At 37.5% G+C, this 22550-nt stretch overlaps 1 protein-coding gene and 1 pseudogene across 1 annotated transcript in view; one reads left to right on the top strand and one right to left on the bottom strand.

Moving 5' to 3' along the window:
* Positions 1-22550, bottom strand: part of LOC136866863 (serine-rich adhesin for platelets) — a 375927-nt gene that overhangs the window by 224170 nt on the left and 129207 nt on the right. The window lies entirely within an intron of this gene.
* LOC136865906 (piggyBac transposable element-derived protein 4-like) lies at positions 10578-11709 on the top strand (annotated as a pseudogene).

Here is a 22550-nt window from a genome sequence, read left to right as displayed (position 1 = left end):
GCGTCTTTTAATTACAGACTTTCAACAGCATGCAGGTACATTGAATGTACCTTTGGAATGCTTGCAAACAAATGGCATATTTTCCATAGACCACTGAATGTTGACACCACACTAGCAGAGGACTTAGTGAAAGAGTGTTGTGTATTGCATAATTTTGTATGAGAGAGGGATGGTGTTCAAATCGAAGATACATTGATAGTAGATGAATTGTTCGAAATGTAACCTGCTTCAGGACCTAAATCAAGGCTTGCCAGAAATTTAAGAGACAAGTTTGCCAACTACTTTGTCAGTGAGGAAGGTGCAGTTTCATGGCAAATGGATCATATTTAGAGACATAAGTATTGTGTCTACAGTACTATACAGATCATACACAAGACACCAAAAATACAATTGTACTTTACATGCGTTTCATAAATTTTAATTTGCCAATGGGCGTTTTTTAACAACATTAGTTAAGTAGTGATGATCGTTTATCTTTCATTCTACTACTGTCTTGTTTACCATTATAAATCTCCTGCATGATTAAAACTTTTCACTACAATAAAAATAATTGAAGCAAATAATGAATGAACTACTCTTTTCTGAATATACTCGGTAATTTACAGAACTGTCTTGCAAAATTGAGTTTTCTTGTAACAAATTAAGAAAAGGTACATAAAATTTACACTTATCTCGTTTCTCTCTGCTGGTGTTTTGTCATCAAACTTGGGGAAGAACCTCAATATAATGCTATGCCATGCGTTTCCTTGTTCACTTTTCCACACTCATCAACTGAAGCGTTCCAAATCGTGGTATATTTTTCAACTCCATATATCTATTAATCTAATAAGGCTAATTCTTTCCATGCTTGCAATCATATCTGACAATGAACGCAGTAGGCTCGTTATTCACGACTTCCTAAATTACATGAACTGGATCAAACTGGAGTGGACAGTGAGAAGTAGCAGTAACTAGTGGCACCGTGTGAAAGCTCTCATTTAAAATAATGCTTTACCTCGAGTGGCGGCGACTCCAAGTTGCGGCCACTAACTGCGCGAGTGTCCAACTGTAGGCGACTGTTTCCCGGTCCCGCAACTGCAGTTACCACACATGAAAGCTCTCATTTAAAACAATACTCCGCTGTAAGTTGCCGCCACCGATCGCCGTCACTAGTTACCTCGTGTGAAAGGGCCCTTAGATTTGCATTTACATTATAGAAAATCAATAGTCTTAAAACTAGTGTGAAAACTTATAACAATGTTCTAAATGGTTAAGAGAGAGAAAAAAAAAAAAACCACACAACAGTGTTGACAGAGATTAAAACATCTTCATTTCTACTGGGAGTTCAAAGTCATAGAAATGAGGACACCTGTTTTCGGCTTGAACCATTACTTAAAGGAACTGAATATTTGCCTCTACATATACGCAGCTTCAGGCGTGATCAATTCTGGTGAAGTGTTACTACTTCATAGTCAACTACAATAAATGATTTCTCATACCCGACTCTCGTGTCTATGCAAAGAGTGAGATTTAACCAGTATCTATTCTAATTACCTTCTTCATTCCACTGAACATAAAAAATAATCATTTCTATGTATAAACATTCTTATTGATTGACTGGCAGCAATATGATATCCTATGATTTTAATTATTCCACTACCAGCTCTATGTTATTCTTCGATGTTTTAACTTCTGCCAACACGATTGTATGTTTTTTTCTCTTAACCATGTCAAAAATTGTTAGGAGTTTTCACACTAGTTTTAAGACTATTGATTTTGTATAATGTAAATGCGAATCTTAGGGTAGCATTTACTTTAAGGCCACTAGGTTCGGGGCGCTGACCTAACTTTAAGCTAAGATTTATTTTGGTTGATGATGCTTACGACAATTAAGAAAAACATGTCCCAACTAACAACACCAGTTATAATGTTTATATCCTAAATATAAGGAAAGATAAGTATTGGAAAGGTGGTGTAAATTATTATTTCTTATTTTAATGTTTACAATGGTACATCACAGACATCCTGCGTCCTCATGTGTTACTTTTCATCAGTATTGTGATGCTATTTTCGTCTACACACAGCACATGTCTCTATGAACTGTCTATAAGATGTTAAGGTACTCCCATGGCCAGCAAGATCCCCATATCTGTCCCCGATAGAACACGTGTGGGACCAGGTCGGGCGTCAACCCTGTACTAGTGCCAGTATCCAGGATATCAAGGACCAGTTACAACAGTTGTGATCCAGCTTACTTCAGGAGAGGACACAATGGCTTTATGACACCCTTTCCAACCGAATCAGTGCATGCATCCAGGCCAGAGAGGGTGTAACAACACGCTGTTTAACAGGCTCGTACTGTCCAAGTTCTTTGTACATTTGACTCGATTTTGTGATCAATGAAATAACATCATATACCCCATCAACATATTAAGTTTCATTTCGTTTCCTCCTCCTTCTAGGTGCTTCAAATTTGTTGTCAGTCAGTGTAGTAATACTAAACTACAAGGCGTGCTTTTTAAGTACGTACCGTTTTGATACAGAAAGAAAAGTAATGCAATTTATTAAACAATTCTTTTTTACAGGTATGCCTGTACCTCGAACTACTTTTCAATATAAGTTTCAGGCATATTAAGGCACTTGTCATATCGTGAAGCCAGCTTCTGAATTCCATCCTTATAGAATTCTGCTGCCTGATGTGCCAGCCAGTGCAGCACGGTCGTTTTTAGGTCATCATCATCATGGCGTTGACTTCCTAAGTGCTTTTTCAGGTGCAGGAACAAGTGGTAGCCCACTAGACACTAGGTCACGACTATACAGAGGATGATCAAATTGTTCAGAACCAAATGAAGCGATGAGGTCTCGGGTTCGATTAGCCGTGAGGTCGCACATTGTGACGAAGCAAAAGAATCCCCCTTGTGAGCATGATAAGCAGTTTGTTTTCAATTGTGTGAGCACAACTTCCGATAATCTAAGCGTCCTGACACAATTTCATAAATAACACTCCTTGAAATTTCAGGCAACTCATAACTTAATGATGAAATTGTAGCATCTATTTTCTCGAACCATTGCATCAACATTTTGCACCAAGTCTTCAGTAATGAGAGACGGTCGCCCACTACGCTTCTCGTCGTAGCCATTAGAACAGCCTTCTCTAAAGGCTCTAAACCATTTTCTTATCATTCTTTTGCCCAGTGTGGGTTCTCCATACACTTCACTAATATTATTATTTATTTATAAGTTTCATTTTCCGTATTGATTGGATGCACTATACAGACAAGAAATGTGTTCCACCTATCAATACTTATTTATTATAAGTGGATTTACATTAGTGCCGGTTTCGGCCTTCCACGGCCATCATCAACTAGTACATTATTATATTACAGCCATTAGACAATATCACAGAGATGTTATTATGTTTAGATCATCCGGATGTCTAATGGGATGAAAATAAAATATATTGTAGTACTGTTTTGTCTATGTGGGGTTAAAATATCTATGATCAATGTGGTAATGAAGGCTACAGTAAACTAAAACCTATTGGGTGTACACATCTCAAAGCATCCCATGAACTCCCACATAGCTACTGGAATTACTTTCAACAGATTTCTAAAGATAAAATAGAAGATTTAGCCATAAAGAAACAAAACACATTAAACAAGAAACTGGAAACACTGAAACAACAAAGCAAACCAAAACCACAAACAAAGATCTTTCCCATTCCAACAAGAATCCCCAACACAAATTCCACCCACCCATAAAAAATCTCACACAAACCTCATTTGACGATGTAGAGACGGCTATATTGAGCAAGGGACCCAAACACAACTGGGGTAACCTATCATCCTATCAGAATATCATAACTACTGTTACCGAAACAGAACTCGCCTTACAGAAAATCCTGTAAGATATACGAGATGAAGTTAGACACAAAATCAGAAAAAGATCCCGCAATACATCAATAACATTCATAATAATAACCTAAACATCAATACCACCAATAAATCGCAACTAAACAAACTCAAAAACAAAATAAAACAGGACAATCTACTAATAACAAAAGCCGACTAAGGCAACACTACGGTCATTATGGATAAGAATACATAACAAAGACTAAAGAATGTTTCCAAGACAACACTTTTTCAAACAACCGCCGAGATCCAACCAATAATATACAGAGGAATTTGAAAAATCTACTCAAGAACACACACTTTCTTCTCACTGAAACAGAATCTGCTAAACTTATAACAATGAACTCTCAATTACCAACCGCAAAAGCCTACCCTAAAATACACAAAGAAAATGTACCCATGAAACCGATCATAAACTATAGAGCTAGTCCAACCTATATTATTCATTTTTAGCAAACAAAACAATACAAAACTCAATAGATTTTTGTAACAGAACCAAAGATCGAACAACACAATACCCTTGATTCATTCGACATAACAAACATGTACCCTAACATTCCTATCAAACAAACAAACAAACAAACAAACAAAAAATTAGAATCTAACTTCAAAAACCACAGCAACTTGAGCACCTTAGTAATAGATGAATTCATGAATTTACATGAATCTACCATAAACAATAACTATTTCAGATTTCATGATACCATATACCAGCAACAAGGCCTACCTATGGGATCTCCTGCCTCCGGAATATTAGCAGAAATTTATATAGACTACCTAGAACACATGTCAATCATAGATAATAGATCCACTGACGCAGATACTATACTAGACAAACTTAACACATTGGACCCCCAAATTAAATTCAATAAAGAAACTGAAAATAACCGTACCTTAAATTACTTCGACTTGACAACAACCAGATCTTACAAAATCTATACGAAACCCACACACACCTTAAATACCATAAAAATCTATTCCATTCATCCTAACACACACAAAAGAACAGCCTATTATAGCATGGTATATAGACCCTTTAATATTCCAATGACAATAGAAGATCTAAAGAATGAATTAAAATTAATCCACGACATAGCCAAACATAACGGATACAGCAAAGAAATAGTCAAAAAAAATCATTCACAAAATAAAAACCCAACCTAAAACCAAATTAACAAAAACAGCCAAACCCAAGAAAGATTATGTCTTATTTACCTTCAACAATACCCACATATATACTATAACTAATATTTTCAAGAAGCATAACCTGAAAATAGCATTCAAAACCACACACAACAGCACCAACACCATACACAACACCAAAACGGTCAACAATAACAATAAATATAACCAATCAGGTGTTTACCGTATCAAATGCAACAACTGTGACACAAGTTATATTGGAAGCACAGGCAGAAACTTTGCTATCTGCTACAATGAACATACAAATGCAGTAAAACACAACCATTTCTCATCAATAGGCTAACATGTAGAAGAATCTAAGCATAGTTTCACAGACATCAATAATGATATGACGATATTAAACAAACTCTAAGGGCCCCCTGTTCAACATAACCGAAGATTTCTATATTTCTCTGGACCAATACGCCAATCCCAATATAAACGACATTACAGAAAAAACCAGCATCATCTTTGATAAAGCCATTCCTGCATTAAAAAATGATTATCTCAAAATAGTAAACAAACAGAATATAGCACGCCCCAATAAACCGATGAATCACAAGCCTAACCCCACCCCTACCTCCACAATGGCCACTCCTCCTACCCCTCCACCTACATCCCTCTCCACAGCTAACATAAGTCCCAGACGCACTCGTAGTAGAACACAGTAAGCTTCCAAACATAACGCTACACGACCTCCACAACAACAGTAAGTACTCTTTTCATACCCATACACACCCAGGCATTCCTTCATACACACACTATACTTATATTAGCTTATCTTTATAGAAAATAACTACAACACGACTACAGACGAGAGAGGTGTCGTCACCAACAGCTCCTTTAATTAAAATTTAAACTCAAGACTTGCAGTCTGTCACAAAACTTACTGAAGTACATCAACGGTTGAATTACACAGTCCTTAAAAATTTTCACGGCAAGGGTTTTCAACACGAATCAATATGACTAGAGCCCGGATTTCCATGCAAATGCATGTTTTTAAATAAGCTAGCTACACTTCTCAAACTTTGCAAATATTCGTTTTACGGCTTAACAATTCCAAATAACCGTTCTTTTCCCGTGCATGTTTGCATGTTTTGGCATTTTTTGGAGAAAATTCATGCATAATGCATATTTGGAAGATTTTGGATTTAATAGCGCATATTTGGCCGTTTAATATTGCATAATATGATTTTTATTCTGACTTTGACGCATATATTTTGTTAACTTGCATCATAGTGCATTTTCTGAATGTTAGTTTGCAGAATTTGGGACAATTTTTCACGTTGTAGGCTACAGTATGTCTATTACTGAGAGACGGAGAGAATGTATTCCTGGCATCCTATGTGACAACCATAGTTAGTAGCCTATATACGGTACAGGTCCTACAGTATAATGCAATTAACCAAACACTTTCTTATCTGTTGCTTGAGTAAACAATGACGTAAGTCGGAAGGCCCCACGTCGAAATCTAATTCTTAGGAATAAGGTGTCCCAGTTTTACAGTTGTACATTGCTATAAATTGAACTGTAAATTGTGCATTAATCATTGACGGCTCATTTTTCGTCTGTTAGACGAACAAAAGAAACCTTGTATCGCACTTCTGTGGCGCTGCGTTACTGGGATAGCAGCTTACAAATTCTGGTTTTTCATTGAACCCTCTACCATTGTTATCCTGGAATGTCCTACCCGGAACTCTCAATCGTCACACGTCTGTATTATCGCAGCAAGCAATCGTTACTACTTATTGAGGACATTCAAATGTGTCTGCAATCATCGCATGGAGAAGCAGCTGCCGCAGATAGAGATAAGTTGAACAAACTAATTCGTTCAAATCCTGATTTTGAATTCGTCAAGCTTATAAAAGACGTATTGTGGTGAAAATGCAAAAGACGTACAACTTGACCTCACTTTGTCCAAATGTCTTCATTGAATTATGCATCTATCACTTATCGTGACGTAAAAAGATAATTTTCTGTGCTGTGCTGTGTATGTGCTGAATGATAAACGGATGAGCTTAAATCAAGACAATTTGGAGAAATTAGGGTAGTTTTTGTTCATGTTTCAAAAGGAACTGAATTTTGATAGTGCATATTTTCCAGTTTATTGTGCATGTTTTGCCATATGATAGTGCATGAATGCATGCATATTTTGAGATTTGATAGTGCATGGAAATCCAGGCTCTAAATATGACATATATCAGCCATAGAATATTATCGAAGATCACTTTATGCAACTAAATTAACACAGATATAGAAGCACAAGAACTATAAAGAAGATTGAAGAAGGAACTTCACGCAACACGAACTCTCAAATTTTAACAAGTGTTTTTTAATATATATGTACCATATTTTAGTGTGTTTAACTTTTTAAGTGTTTTATACTGTGCTTTATGTATTTTAATATGTTTAATGTACTCAATATGTCCAATGTACACCCAATAGGTTTTAGTTTAGACATCCGGATGATCTAAACATAATAACATCTTTGTGATAATGTCTAATAGCTGTAATATAATAATGTACTAGCTGATGATGGCCGTGGAAGACCAACACCGGTACTAATGCAAATCCATTTATAATAAATAAGTATTGATAGGTGGAACACATTTCTTGCCTGTATACTTCACTAATATATCGATGATTTTCAACAGCTTTCACACCTCTTCCATTTAAAAATCGAATCACAGAGCGTACTTCACACTCGGTGGGACCGTTAATTGTTAGAGGCATTTTCAATACGCACAAATGTAAATATGGGTGAATGCTTCCGTTAATGGCGTTTGTGGCTAGTCTACACATGTATGTACTGGGTTGCGCATGGGCTCTTAACGGCGTTTGAGGCGCCGCAGTGGCCATATTTAAAAACGGTACTTACTTGAAAAACACGCTTTGTATATCATTAAGATTTTTACGGCATTTCTCCTTTGTAATGTACTAGCTGATGATGGCCGTGGAAGACCAACACCGGTACTAATGCAAATCCATTTATAATAAACAAGTATTGATAGGTGGAACACATTTCTTGCCTGTATACTTCACTAATATATCGATGATTTTCAACAGCTTTCACACCTCTTCCATTTAAAAATCGAATCACAGAGCGTACTTCACACTCGGTGGGACCGTTAATTGTCAGAGGCATTTTCAATACGCACAAATGTAAATATGGGTGAATGCTTCCGTTAATGGCGTTTGTGGCTAGTCTACACATGTATGTACTGGGTTGCGCATGGGTTCTTAACGGCGTTTGAGGCGCCGCAGTGGCCATATTTAAAAACGGTACTTACTTGAAAAACACGCTTTGTATATCATTAAGATTTTTACGGCATTTCTCCTTTCAATATGCCTATTAGTGTCGTTATTTATCTCTAGAACTTAACATGAAAAATAAAGTATGGTACATAGTGGTTATCTTGTGAAAAAATTTGTGAGCGAGTCGCTGCAGAAACTAAGTGTATTTCCGATGACATACACAGGAGATAACCAGGCAACGTAAGACAGTGTGCTAAGGTAAGTGAGGAGACTTGCTCTTCAACTTCTTACGAGACTTGCTCAAGGACCAATTTGTTTTGAGGCAACAATAGCTAATGGATGCTGTGTACAGTGATAAAAGAAGGTTAAAATGAATCGCGTTGAAATGTAAATTGCAACTTGTCAAGGAAGCGTGAGTTTATCTTCCTTTCGGTGACTGTGTTATGAAGAGCTAAAGAGAAATAAGAATATGAATATTCCAATAAGATACCCCATTAATGAATAACTTGCCATTTAAGTGTGAAAATGTGGAGACTCGTCAATATTGAACCACAAAAAACATTGTGAATTGCAATTCCCCTTTACTGAACCTAATACCATGTGTTGTCCTTCTGGAGTGGTGCTGCTGTCGTCTGTTATTTGTTACAGCCACTACGCACGTTAAGTTCCATCCTTGCTGTACCTGTAACAGTGGAAGAAGAAGACTGCTATCACCAATCAAGGAGATTTCTTCTTGTCTGTGATGTCATCTATGTGTAAGAAGCTGTTTCCTTCTGGTGTGTTCTGAGATCGTCTGTGATGGCCACACATTCGCTGCATCTCAGGCCAACGTATTGCTCTCATTAATGTACATGGACTAAGAAATCTAAATTTACCAAACCAAAATCAAGTAAGATCTTTCCAACTTGGGACACTACCTGCATGAGTATCATCGCATTATGATCAGATTAATTCAATCGCCTGACTACCGAGTGTTTGAACAATCTAAGCGCATAAATCAAAACCCTCCTTGGACCCTTCAATAAGAGATTTCGCTACATTTCCTCTGGTGGACTGCCTGGTTATGCAGGATAGGCTATACCGAACATATGAACAATATTTTATTTCAATACCCTAAATAGATTGAACTTCAGAGTCTATTCCTTGAAACAAATATCCTCATGATGATGATGCTGATTGTTGTTTAACCCTATGTAAACACGGGGGGGGGGGGGGGAGGAGGAGGAGGAGGGGGGGGGGGGGAGGAGGAGGAGGAGGGGGGGGGGGGAGGAGGCCCAGTCAGAATAAATTGCTTTTGAGTAATGGGATATATTGTTTTAAATTGTTGAGAATAAATCATATTGTTACTCGAGTCATAGGTTAACTATCACAATAAACTAAATATTGTTTTAAAGCATTTTCCTTACTGTGGAAGGGTAATCAAAACCGCAATGTGCCTATGAGGCCCTCCCTTGGTCCAACTAAGAACCAATTTGTCTACTTATAAATACTACTGATGTTCACGTCAGCCTTTCCCATATTGGTTTCAATAATGCAGAGATAATGGAAATAATGCACAACAATGGACATGAAATCAATAAAGACAACAGATTGTTGAAGCAAGGAGACTGGTTACATTTTAGCTTTGAGTGTGCTTGTAATGTTTCAGATAAAATAGTCTGTTTACACAATGTTCTTTAGGCAATGGATATACAGTGAATCAACATGAGTCAACATAAATTTAGTGACGAAGAAATAAACAGAATGCTGGAAGAAGAGGATGATGTTCAACTAAATATTTTTGCTTCTCCAGATGAAGAAAGTAAAAGTGAAGACAATGTGGAACAAATTGCATCTGATTATGACAGTGACAAGAACCAGCCTATATTTGTTTCCCTAGAGTCAAGTGATAACACCGTGTCTCATCATTCTAGTGTCCCGAGGTATATATGTAAAAGTAGAAAGTATTATATAGGTAACCCTGGACGTGCTACTAGGAGACATGTGGCAAACATAGTTAAAGAAAGACATGGTAAAGCAAATGGTGCTAAAGAATTATTTGATATATGTTTTACTACAGAAATAATACACATTATTCTACAGTATAGGTACTAATGGAGAGGCTATAATCACAAATTTGTCACCCGTTACTGAGAAGGAACTCTTGGCTTATATAAGGCTTCTTATTATGATGGAGGCTAACAAAGACAATAAGGTTGATTACCATGATACGTAGTCTATACTATATGGCCGCCCTATTACTCTGGTATCATGAGCTGTAATAGATTCAAAGAAATCACCAAACTACATAGATTTGATGATAAATCAACAAGGGAAGAACTTAGAGCCACCGACAAATTTGCAGCTCTACAAGAACTATTTGAGAAGGTGAATACATTATTGCCAAAATTTTATTCCCCTGGAGTAAATGTGACCATTGACGTAATGTTCTCTTTGTTTTGCGGGAAATGTCCATTTAAAGTTTTTATGAAGTACAAGCCTGGTAAATATTGAATTTTGATAAGAATGTTGTGTGATGCGGAAACAAGGTACATTCTGAAAATGGAAGTGTACACAGGGAAAAAGGAAAATGGATCCAGAACTGAAAGGGGTCCTATGACATTGGTCACCAGGCTTGTAGAGCCTAAAACAAAGTCTGGTAGAAATGTGACAACAGACAGGTACTACACATCTGCTGAATTAGCTGAGACATTATGGAATGACCTCCACCTTACTTTAGCAGGCACTCTGCAGGCAAATTGGAAGCATATAGCCGAGGAACTGAAGAATGCAGAAAACAGACCGCTTCATTCATCTAGGTTTGCTTTCACTAACAATGATTCTAAAAGTCCACCAGAGACAATTGTTTCTTACATTGTGAAGGAAAAACTTAAAACGTTATCTCATCATGCTTTCAACCCAACATACTAGAGAATATGTGCGTGACGATGACAAACACAAGCCTAATATGGTCTTATTTTACAACAGCACCAAAGGAGGGGTTGACACAGTTGACCAGATGGCTAGGAACTCCGTGAAAAGAGGAACAAGAAGATAGCCGCTGTCCCTGTCTATTTTCTTCACAATAATTGACACTGTTTGCATAAACATCTTCACACTGTTCATTTTGAACTTCCCAAAATGGAAAGAGAAACATCCTAATTGCAGGCTTCGATTTTTGCAAAAGCTATCACTGGATCTAATAAAATCTCAGATTGAAGAATGAGCAAAGAACCTTACAGGCATCAATAAAACAGTTATTACTGCTATGGAGGATGTATTGGGCAGGAAGCTGGAAAGTGCACCAAAAATTATGACAGCTCCGCCAAGTCATATCAAGCGAGGAAGATGCTACTGCTGTGTGCAAGTTGTGGCAAAAAAGACAGTGAAAAGGATAAATTAGGGAAATCCGCGGTTGTTTGTGTAAAGTGTTTGAATTGTGTAATTAATATTTGGATGAATTTAATTTCAATTTAATATTTTATAGTTCAGTTTTCCTCAAAATTATTCATGAAATGGTGTTTCATAATTTATTTCAGTATAATCTGCAATTATGATTTTTTAGAATGGGCCTCAGAAGCCCTTCTTGGTCCTTATGTAACAACCAAGCCTTGGTCCTTATAGGGTTGAAGGTCCCTAACAGCTAGGTCATCGGCCCCTAATGGTACAGGTGCAACGAAATGAAACAATTTTTTAAAAAATTCATCCAATGACTAGAATCTAAAATGAATGATGATGAAAAATGACCATCGATCCAAGACTATCAGTGGATCCAATTCACAATGCGTTATTTTCTGAGATTATGCTTGTTGTCCAAAAGGGTCCAAAATTCAAGTCACCGACCCTTCATAATCACTAATCACTGATAAAGTAGACCGATGGTGTTCGCCATATAGCAGTACTAATCACAGGTAACATTCACTCCTGCTGTTCCTCACATAGTGGTATTAATCATAAGTAATGTACACCTGTAGTGTTTCTCACATATGCCTAATAGTTCCGCTCACAGGTAATGCAGATCCATAGTGTTCCTCATATAATGGTACTACTCACAGGTAACAGACCGATGGTGTTCCTCACATAGTGGTACTAATCATATGTAATGTAAACCCACGGTGTGCTCCTCCCAGAATGATGATAACCACAGATCCAGGGTGTTACTAACTCAGAGGTACTAATCATAGGTAATGTAAACCCAGGGTGTTCCTCCCCGAATGATACTAATCACGAACCCAGGGTGTTCCTCACAGTAGTATTAATCACAGGTAACGTCGACCCATGGTGTTCCTCGCATAGTGGTACTAATCAAAGGTAATCTCATCGTTCCAAATACATCATCCCTTGGCCACCACTTTTAGTCGCCTCTGACAAAAAGGCAGGGGATACCATGGGTGTATCGTACATCTGCGTCCCCCACCTACAGGGAGTACCTTAATTTCAATGACATTTTCTGAGAGACTGTTATTATGCTATTTACACTCTCTGCTACTTAAATCCTGTTGTGTCGCTCAATATCACGGGACTTCTCCCTCTTCTCTCTGCAGCTGGCAGTTTTTGCTCGTAAACAAGTACAGCATTAGAAATTGGAAAGGACTTCCACCTTATCAATATTTATTTATTGCACTTATTATGCTACAGTACCGGTTTCAACCCCCTACATACAGTCATTTTCAGCTGAACAATGCATTCACATATAGATCATAAAGCTATGATTGAGATTATATTGTCTGGGGAATGCCATATGATAACAAATATTTCGTCACGTCCAATACGAAGTTCGCGAAGTCTTTTACTTGATTTGAAAATAACAGAAAGTTTCAAAATAGTGATTTTAAACCTTGTGCAAGCTATAAATAAATAATGTCTTTTTCCCCCCAGTGAACTGTACCACTATATTCGCACGGTCTCATCGTATTGTTCAACTCGCATTACACACATTTGAAGGAGCCCTTAAGTCAGGATTAGAGAGAGTATGTCTCCAGAATAAAAAAATCAGCCATTGGTAAATAGTGACATTGTTGATCTTGTTGATACTTTGTTATACAGGATAACACAACCTGATAAAAAATTGAAGTACCCAAAAGGAGTAGAGGAAATCAAAAGGAACTTAACGTGTTGAGATGGTATGGGATTTTTTTTTTACAAAATAGAGTAAAATTTACAAAGAGCCCACTTATCGGAATGAATGTTCTGTTATGGATATGTATCTGCAGGAAGTAGATGAACGAAGCATCAAGTACTTGCCCCTTTACTGTGATTCATGCCCTGGACAGAACAAGAATCAGCAAATGTTAGGAACACTGACATCATTTCTTAGCCTATCTATTTAAGTCCAGACAATTAAAATAATGTACCTAATGCTAGGGCATTCCTTCATTCCTGCCGAATGAATGCATTCCACAAGTGAATCAAACTACTGAAGGAGAACTACAGTATATGGGCTCCCAGTGAGCCCACAATTATTCGTAATACCTGAACCAAGTCTGCTCCATATGAGGTAAAAGTGCTGACAAACAAAGATTTATATGGCTGGAAAGAATCTGTTAGTGATATTTCCATGATAAGACCAGATGGGACTAAGGTAATGTTGAGGGATGTAAGACAGGTTCTATTTTCTAAGGACTCATGTAAGGTATTAGTAAAATGCTCATTGTAGCTTAATGATAGTACCGGGTATAGAGACTGAAATCAAGCAAAAATCTAAGAGATCACCCCGAGCTGCCTTAGTAAAACCTCAAGAAACTTCCAGTATCTTCAGTCAAGTACAAGGATTTGCATAACTTGTGCACATCAGGTGTTATTACTCCTTGTTACCATGATGAATACCTCAGTCTGAAGCCCGCGCCTAATGTACCAGACACACTGTTCGAAACAGATGTTGTCTGAGTGGAAATTCTACTTTATTTAACAAGTACTAGAGTATTTTGGTTTTATTTCAAGTAATGTAGTTTAAATTTCTATCTAGATCATCCTGAACCTTTGTTTTTTTTATTACCCCATAGTATTAGTATGCTGCTAACATGTAACATGCTTCATTAGCATGTTCTTCTAATGCAAAGATTTGATATGCAAATGAGTTGTGTCGACCTCGATTCAAATAGTTTATGTGTTTCCATGGCTGCACTAGAGAGCGCAGCACTCTTCATAACATGTACTGAAGATAGTTTCTTTTACGAGATAACTAGTTTAATATCTTTGAGGAGTATCTTTGCCTTGTTTACACAAGACTGATTAACAATGGAGCCCGGGCGGACAGGTATACCTTTCCTATGTTTTAAATGGATATTTAGCATATTCAAAATCTGCCTTAACTAGCATTCATTTCGTAGGATAAGTATGGATATAACAGGTATGTCTGTCTTAGTTTCTAACTTTGATATTGCGGGGTATTCTTTACTGTCATTGATAGCTGATCGATGTGCGTCTTTGTGCTTCGCTGCGTGAAAGCAATGTGTGCGAGTGCCTATGTTTGTTATTATGATCATGATATGTTTGGAATTTTGGTCTCCGACTGATTGCATTTTTCGTGGTTCGCCATCAATGAATGTACGACTTTCGTGTCGACTAGAAGTTTCATTTGGGTCGTACGAAGCTCGGACCTGATGGGTTTTGGTATGTGATCCTCTCTGTCTGTTTTCCCTGTGCTAATTTCTTGAGTAGTGCACAACTTTAGTGGAAATATGCGAGACCTATGAGTGTAACAAGTTGACTCATATTATTTAGATTGGTGTATGATCTTTAACTCGAGCGGCCGCTCGCATTATTACTTCCCGACACCGGCATAGTGCGAATGTTCGAATGAGTGTTAGTGACTGAGCAAAGTGAAAAGATGACCTGTCGATTAGTTTTATTTTCATTTTTAATCCTGCTTGTGTACCTTCCATTTTGTTCTCGGTACAGCTTTATTTGTTTTGTCGTGTCCTCGTCTAGGACTTTTGCCTGCCCAAGAGGCAGCCATGTTTATCTTCTTATATTTAAGTTACGCGCTTGCCTGTAATCTCCTTGTTTATTATTTCTTTGGTCCAGAGATTCTGCTCTCTGAGCCATGTTGATACCTTTTTAAATCTCTGACCCGCTTGTTTTTGATCTCTTTGGACGTGTGGGCTTTTGTCTTTTGTGAAGGTTATTTATTCGTATCAGAAGCATACATTTTACATAGCATAATGGTACTTAAATGACATACATATCAAATGGTGTCTGCCCAGAATTTTGCCAAACCATGGGCATTAGGTGTTGCAGCCATCAAGTCCTCTATTGTGCAACTTAAAGGACACTTACTACAGTTCATGAAATGGGCTGTGGTTTGGTCTTCACCACATTCACATTGCCTGGATGTGCCAGGAAAGCCCCACTTTACCATATTGGTTCTTGATCTACCAACCCCAGTGCGAAGCCTGTTCAACGATTTCCACGTAGACCAATGTTCCTCGTGTCCTGGGGGGAGATGTTCAATTGGTAGCATTGGTAGCAAGTTGAGGATTTCTAGTTCTCCATAATCTCAACCTTGTGGATTGAGCAGATTCGTTTAAATATTCGGTTGTATTCAGGAAACTCCTCCTAGACCTCAATCTTCGGTGGGCAGGTTCATATCCATTCAATGGGTGTGCACGTGAGGCAAGTGCATTAGTTCTCTCATTCATGGATGCAACTTCTCTTCTTATATCTGGTGGGGCGATTCCAGCCAAACAGTAGATTCTATCTCGTGGAGTTGGTCTCAAGCAGCCAGTAATGAGTCGACATGTTTCATTTAGAGAAATGTCAACTTGTTTAGCATGACTTGATCTGTACCAAACAGGGCAAGCGTACTCTGCAGCAGAGTAACACAGAGCCAGGGCTCTTTGGATGTGTACCCCAAATGGTTCCAGACAACTTGCGAAGGATGTTGTTTCTAGCCGACACTTTTTGCTTGATGTTCGTGCAGTGTTGTTTGTAGGTGAGAGCACGATCCAATGTTACACCTAGATATTTAGGTGTTGGGCAGTGATCTAGTTGAGTATCTTCCCATACTACCTGCAATTTCCTTGACGTCTGTCTGTTCTTTAAATGGAAGGCACATACCTGAGTTTTAGATGGGTTAGGCTTCAATTGATTTCCTCTGTAGTAGTAGGATAGTTCAGAAAGAGCCTCTGATAACTTTTGTGAAGGTGAGAAGTATTGTTGAGTGGATAATGCAGCACAAAGATGTGTGATATGAGTAATGTGAATCTCGTAAAAGGTCGAGCTTTTGGGCCGTCTGCACGGCACAGGTATTAATACTTAATGTAATGAGGTCATTACTAAAACAATGAGCCAGTTTTAATATTTTGAGTGTTCGATTAACAGTAAAGTTGAGCTCATGCCACGATATTGAGACGTACATTTGAGAAGGTATGTTCACGTTTATGTCCACTGGTTCGTATTGATTATTGGCTTCATTTTCCTGCTTCTTGTTTTAATTTTACTTTGCCAATAAACCCTCCTTTTAATTTTAATTGAAGTTTATTGCTAGTAGCCATAGTACTGCCCCTGTCACTATATTGTTTATATATATATATTTTTAGGATTGAGAGTGCCATTTCCAGTTCAGGGCTGTTGTCTGCCTCTCCTAGTCAGGGTGCATGCCTTGATTCCTCCAACTTGTGCTTTTTTTTACGCGTAGGTGTCTGGTCGGTAAGGGTAGGGAGCGGTTCACATGTTTGATCATTTGTTATGTATAGTCTATATTTATGGCTGTAAGGTAATTTTAAAATGATTAAATACTATAAATACATTGATGTGATTTGATTACCCGATTTCCATTTAATTTGTGTGCAATTTTACTTCTTACAATAATAATTACTTCAGATTGAGATTCAGTACAGCAAAACTGGCATACGAATACTTGCTGCAAAAAGGGCCAATGTCAGATAAAGTTTCCTACAAAAGGGCCAAGGTATTGATTCCAATATGGAGGCTTACTGGCAAAAGGGCAAACGTCGCAGTTTTAACGTGTATTTTATATCTATTTCCTTTATAACCAATAACAGAAAAAAATAGTATCAACATAAACAGAAAAGTTGCACGCTCTATATGAACTATCATTATTTACCTGAAGATAAACCAACATTTCCTGAAACTTTTTTGCTTCTCCTGAAAAATTAACAAAATGTAACATTGGTCATTTTGGTTATCAAGGGAGGATATGTATAAAAGATTTTGTCTTCATATAACTATATACATAGAACAAAACACTTTCAAGTTTAAACAGAGTGCCAGCCACAACGAGCTCGCATATCGAACGCAACTCAACCACACCAATAACAAAAATCACATCACTGCACAGCTACAGATGGGAAAGTAGCCACCACTTTGAATCCAATGCCACTCAAATTTTACAAATGTCACAAGACAACATGATTGAATTTTAACATAAAAGAACAAGATTAAACATACAGCAGAGCTGAATATACATTTTTTATCCTAATTGTATCCATACGCCTGGCACTCTTTTTAAACTTGAAAGTGTTTTATTCTATGTATATAGGTATATGAAGACAAAATCTTTTATACATATAATGTGATAATTTTACAAGCAAATCATATCATTCAAGCTCCAGAAACATTAACCAAGTGTACAACTATGAAAATAAGACTTGAACACAGAAGTCAACCAATGAACTAAATAACACGCAAGACACGAACGTTCATATGATGAAGTGTTCCTACATATATTGTTGTTGTCTTATATACTTATAAGTTAGTTTTAAGTGGAGATAGTGTTTATAAACTAATTTTAAGACCTGAAGCATATCATTATAGACATACAAATGCATTGTCACACATAGTGACATACACGCCAGTTACCGTTTTGACATGCCCCATTTGGACGTGACCAAATATTTATCATCAGACAATGTAAACTCAATCATAACTTCATGATCTATATGTGAATGTGTTGTTCAGCTGAAGATGACCCTATGTAGTGGGTCGAAACCAGTACTGTAGCATAATAAGTGCAAGAAATAAGTATTGATATGGTGGAAGTCCTTTCCTGTTTCTAATTGTGTAGTTCGTCAATACGGATATGACGATAATAGATTACGAACAAGTACAGCTGCACTGTGTTTGAGTGGTTGAGCTAACGGCCAACCATGCAGGGAGATGTACATGTGAAAGCAAGGCTCTCACCAGATTCTCCTGTAGGGTTGCCAGGTTGTACGTTATTCCCGTATTCTTACATATTTTTACTGTTAATTTAGACTTACGCTTTTTATTTCCCCATACGACACTTCCTTCCATTTTTTAATATTTGGCGCTGGCTTATCGCAGAACCCAACACAATACTTCCTCTTAATATGCATATAACGAAAGTGCACATTAATTTGATTATATTTGTTATTATTACTGTTCGGATATAGATTTTACGGTAGTCTCTGTTTAGGTTGGTACTTCTGAAGATCACTCGATCGCACAATCAATAGTGTTGTTGATATACTTCCGATTGGCTGTTTTACACATGTTCGTAAACTTCATTGCAGTGATAATTTATTAAATCCATACATTTCCCCTAGTTTTGTTTGAGAATCGTAATGAGTTCACCAGTGAAGAAGAAACGCTACAAGTAACAGCAGTACAGTCAAGTGTACTTGAAGAAATGGGAAGATACTTTCATGTGGGTTAGACCTGGTTCAGGTGATAAAACAGGCTTTTTGTACATTGTGCAAGAAGGAATTCAGCATTTCACATGGTGGACAGTTTGATCTCAAGCAACATGCCCAGTACAAAGAACATCAGTTAAAGGAGAAAGGAAGTAGACAAACCATGAAAAGTGTCTAAATATTTTGTGAACCCTAAGAAATCTGAAGCCAATGTTGTCACAGCTTATGGGTTAGGACTTTTGTATCACACAGTCAAACATAACCTTAGTTATGCAAGTTTGGATTGCAGCAATAAATTAATAATAATGTTATTTGCTTTACGTCCCACTAACTACGTTTACGGTTTTCGGAGACGCCGAGGTGCAAGAATTTAGTCCCGCAGGAGTTCTTTTATGTACCAGTAAATCTACCGACACGAGGCTGATGTATTTGAGCACCTTCAAATACCACTGGACTGAGCCAGGATCGAACCTGCCAAGTTGGGTTCAGAAGGCCAGCGCCTCAACCGTCTGAGCCACTCAGCCTGGCCGGCAATAAATTGACGTCATGTATATTCTCAGATTCAGAAACAGCTCTAAAACTTTCCTGTGGCAAGATGAAGGCAGAAATGTTAGTGAAAAACGCATCGGCACCTAAACGCGTCAGTGATTTTTTAATATTCTAAAATCTCCTGAAAGTAGTAAGTTTTTCTCAGTAGCAACAGATGCTTCCAACAGAGGCAAAAAAAGATGTTCCCAATTTGTATAAGATACTTTGAACCGTTAGTAGGCGTACAGAACAAACTGCTGACATTTACTGGACAGTCTGATGAATCTTCAAATGCAGTGGCAAAATTAATCGTTGATAGTCTGGAGAGCCATTAACTAAACACCTTGAGACTCTGGCAAAAAAATGGGGGTGATATGCGATAAGAACTCAGCAAGAGAGTTCTCTTAGCCTCAGTCACCTCAATTCTCCAACTTCCTACCTACACGTGGTGCCCCTGTTAAGCTGAGCAACTCAGTGGAAGGTTGGGTAACCAACCCCAGCGGGAAACTGAGTCGGTGAGCAGACAGGTTTTGCAAGTCAGTAGAAGGCAACGGGAAACCACCACTGAAATCATCCCAAGAAGTTCATGACAATGGACATCTGTATAAAAGACTCCGGAGGTAAAACTTCCCCTCAATTGGATCTCCAGGAGGGGAATACATCAAGGTTTTCTAATAGAGATGAAGGAAGGATGAGTAAAAGCCATAGAAAAAGTAAACAGATTTTGAGGATAGGTACATGGAATGTACTAACTTTATTACAGCAAGCAAAATTGCAAAATGCTAAACAAGAAATGGCTAAAAACAAACTTGACATACTAGGCATGAGTGAAGTGAGATGGGGAGGTAGTGAAAAAAACTGGATATACGCTATATTACTCAGGTGCTGAGTGTAGTGGACAACATGGAGTAGGAATACTAATTAAGAAAGATATAAAGCCTAAAGTGTTGAAGATAGAATATGTAAATGAGAGAATACTTATGCTAAAATTGAAAGGCGATCAGAAAGATTTAGTAATAATTCAAGTTTATATGCCAACCAGTCGACGCCCAGAAGAGGAGGTAGAGGAATGTTACGACCAAATAGAAGAGATTAGCGGAAGAGAAATTAAGAATGCATGTGTGGTGATAATGGGAGATTGGAATGCAGTTGTTGGAGAAGGACGTGAAGACAAAATAGTTGGGAAATATGGGCTCGGAGTTAGAAATGACAGGAGGCCAGATGTTAGTTGACTTCTGTAAAAGAAACAACATTGTTATTGGCAATACATTGTTTGAAAACAGTAGAAGGTGGAGGTACACTTGGACATCTAGTATTAATAATGAAACGTACCAAATAGACTATATTACGATTAAACAAAGATATAGGAATGGCTTTAAAAAAATGCAAAATGTTATCCAGGAGCAGACATATGTTCTGATCACAACCTAGTTGTTGCAGAACTGTGCATTACATTAAAAAGAGTTAGGATAAGTATGAGCAATGAAGAGATATGCCTTGAAAATTTGAAAGAAAACAAAAATGCAGTAGAGTTGGAAGAGAAGCTTGTTGAAAGATTACAAACTGAGAATGAGGCAAACTGTGTTAATGAAAAATGGGAGAGATTTAGAAACAATCTTAAAGAGACAGCAAAAGAAGTTCTGGGAACAAAATGGAGGAGAAAAATAAGAATGGGTAACTGAAGAAATGTTGGACAAAATGGAAGAAAGGAGAAAATGGAAAAATGTAAACACTCAAGAAGGAAAAAAGATGTATACAAAATGAAATAATGAATAAGGGAGACTGAACATGCTAAAGAAAAGTGGATCAGACAAACCTGCAGCAAAATAAAATTGCTGGAAAGTGAAGGTAAACGTGACATGATGTACGAAGATGATGGAATTAACATTCAAGGATAAAAGGAATGGAAGTGGAATGACTGAGATTAAAACATTGGATGGACAGTTAGTAAGTGAACCTGAAAAAGTTAAGGAACGACGGAAAGACTACATAGAATGGTTATATGATTGGAACAGCAGACCAGATGAGAGCAATATAAATTTGGAGAAGGAAAATGAAATAAATGATGATCAGATTGGGTTCTGTATATTAGAAGAGGAAATAGAGGCAACTATTAGGGAAATGAAGAACGGTGAAGATGAAATACCAGTTGAACTACTCAAAGTACTGCAGGGGAAAGGAAAGTATATATTTGTAAAACTTTGTCAAGAAATATACAGTAGAAGTCCGTTATAGCGAGAATTCATAATGGCGAGAAATTCACTCGCTATAGCGGATTGTTGTTACAACCGATTTTTTGTAAAAATCGGGAATTTATGGCAATCAATTTATGCAAAACTTCCGCTTTCGCAGATGATATAGACACTACGGCTTACTTGCTTGTTGTTTTTCGAAATACGATACTACGTGAAGGTGTGAGTATAATTTCATTCTGAAAAAATATGTAACCGTATTTCTTCGAATCCAAGACAACCCCCACTTTTTCCTTCAAAAAATTTTAATATGGCTTAAAAAGTGCTTTGTAAAATTATATGAATTCCTTCCTTACACAGTACACATTTTTAGACTATCTGTAGACGTCGAACATTGGCTTTAGTTATGCCGTATTTTTTGCGGATGTAAAATTATACTTTATTTCGGCGGGTTTAATAACCATTAACTTAAAATTGGCATCATAATATCGAAGGGAACTCGTTGAAAATTTGCCGGCAATACATATTCCACACGCCTGTACAATACGATGATCTATCACGAAAATGATCTTGCTTACTATAAAACTGTTGCTTTCACTCAGCATCAGATATAACTGGCTGCCGCTACACGCACGTCTTGCTTGCCGGATTCGGTCAACTTCAGCGATGTATAGGTCTTAATCGTGGACTTTGAAAGTCAACGAACGAGTTTATTGCACCGCGGTATGTCAATTCCACCCTTGAATTTTTGTGCACATACCTCACAATTTCATCTTCGACTTCTTTAAAGCATCCTTGTTGTGGGCCACTGAATGCACTTTTTGTGCAGTACGGTACGCATTTTAAAGCGATCTTTGTCTTCACAGTAACGCCGAATATTGGCTTTAGTTAGGCCTATGCCGTATTTT

The sequence above is a fragment of the Anabrus simplex genome, chromosome 3, assembly GCF_040414725.1.
Source record: "Anabrus simplex isolate iqAnaSimp1 chromosome 3, ASM4041472v1, whole genome shotgun sequence".
Taxonomy (NCBI): domain Eukaryota; kingdom Metazoa; phylum Arthropoda; class Insecta; order Orthoptera; family Tettigoniidae; genus Anabrus; species Anabrus simplex.
This window is presented reverse-complemented; position numbering and strand designations above follow the sequence as displayed.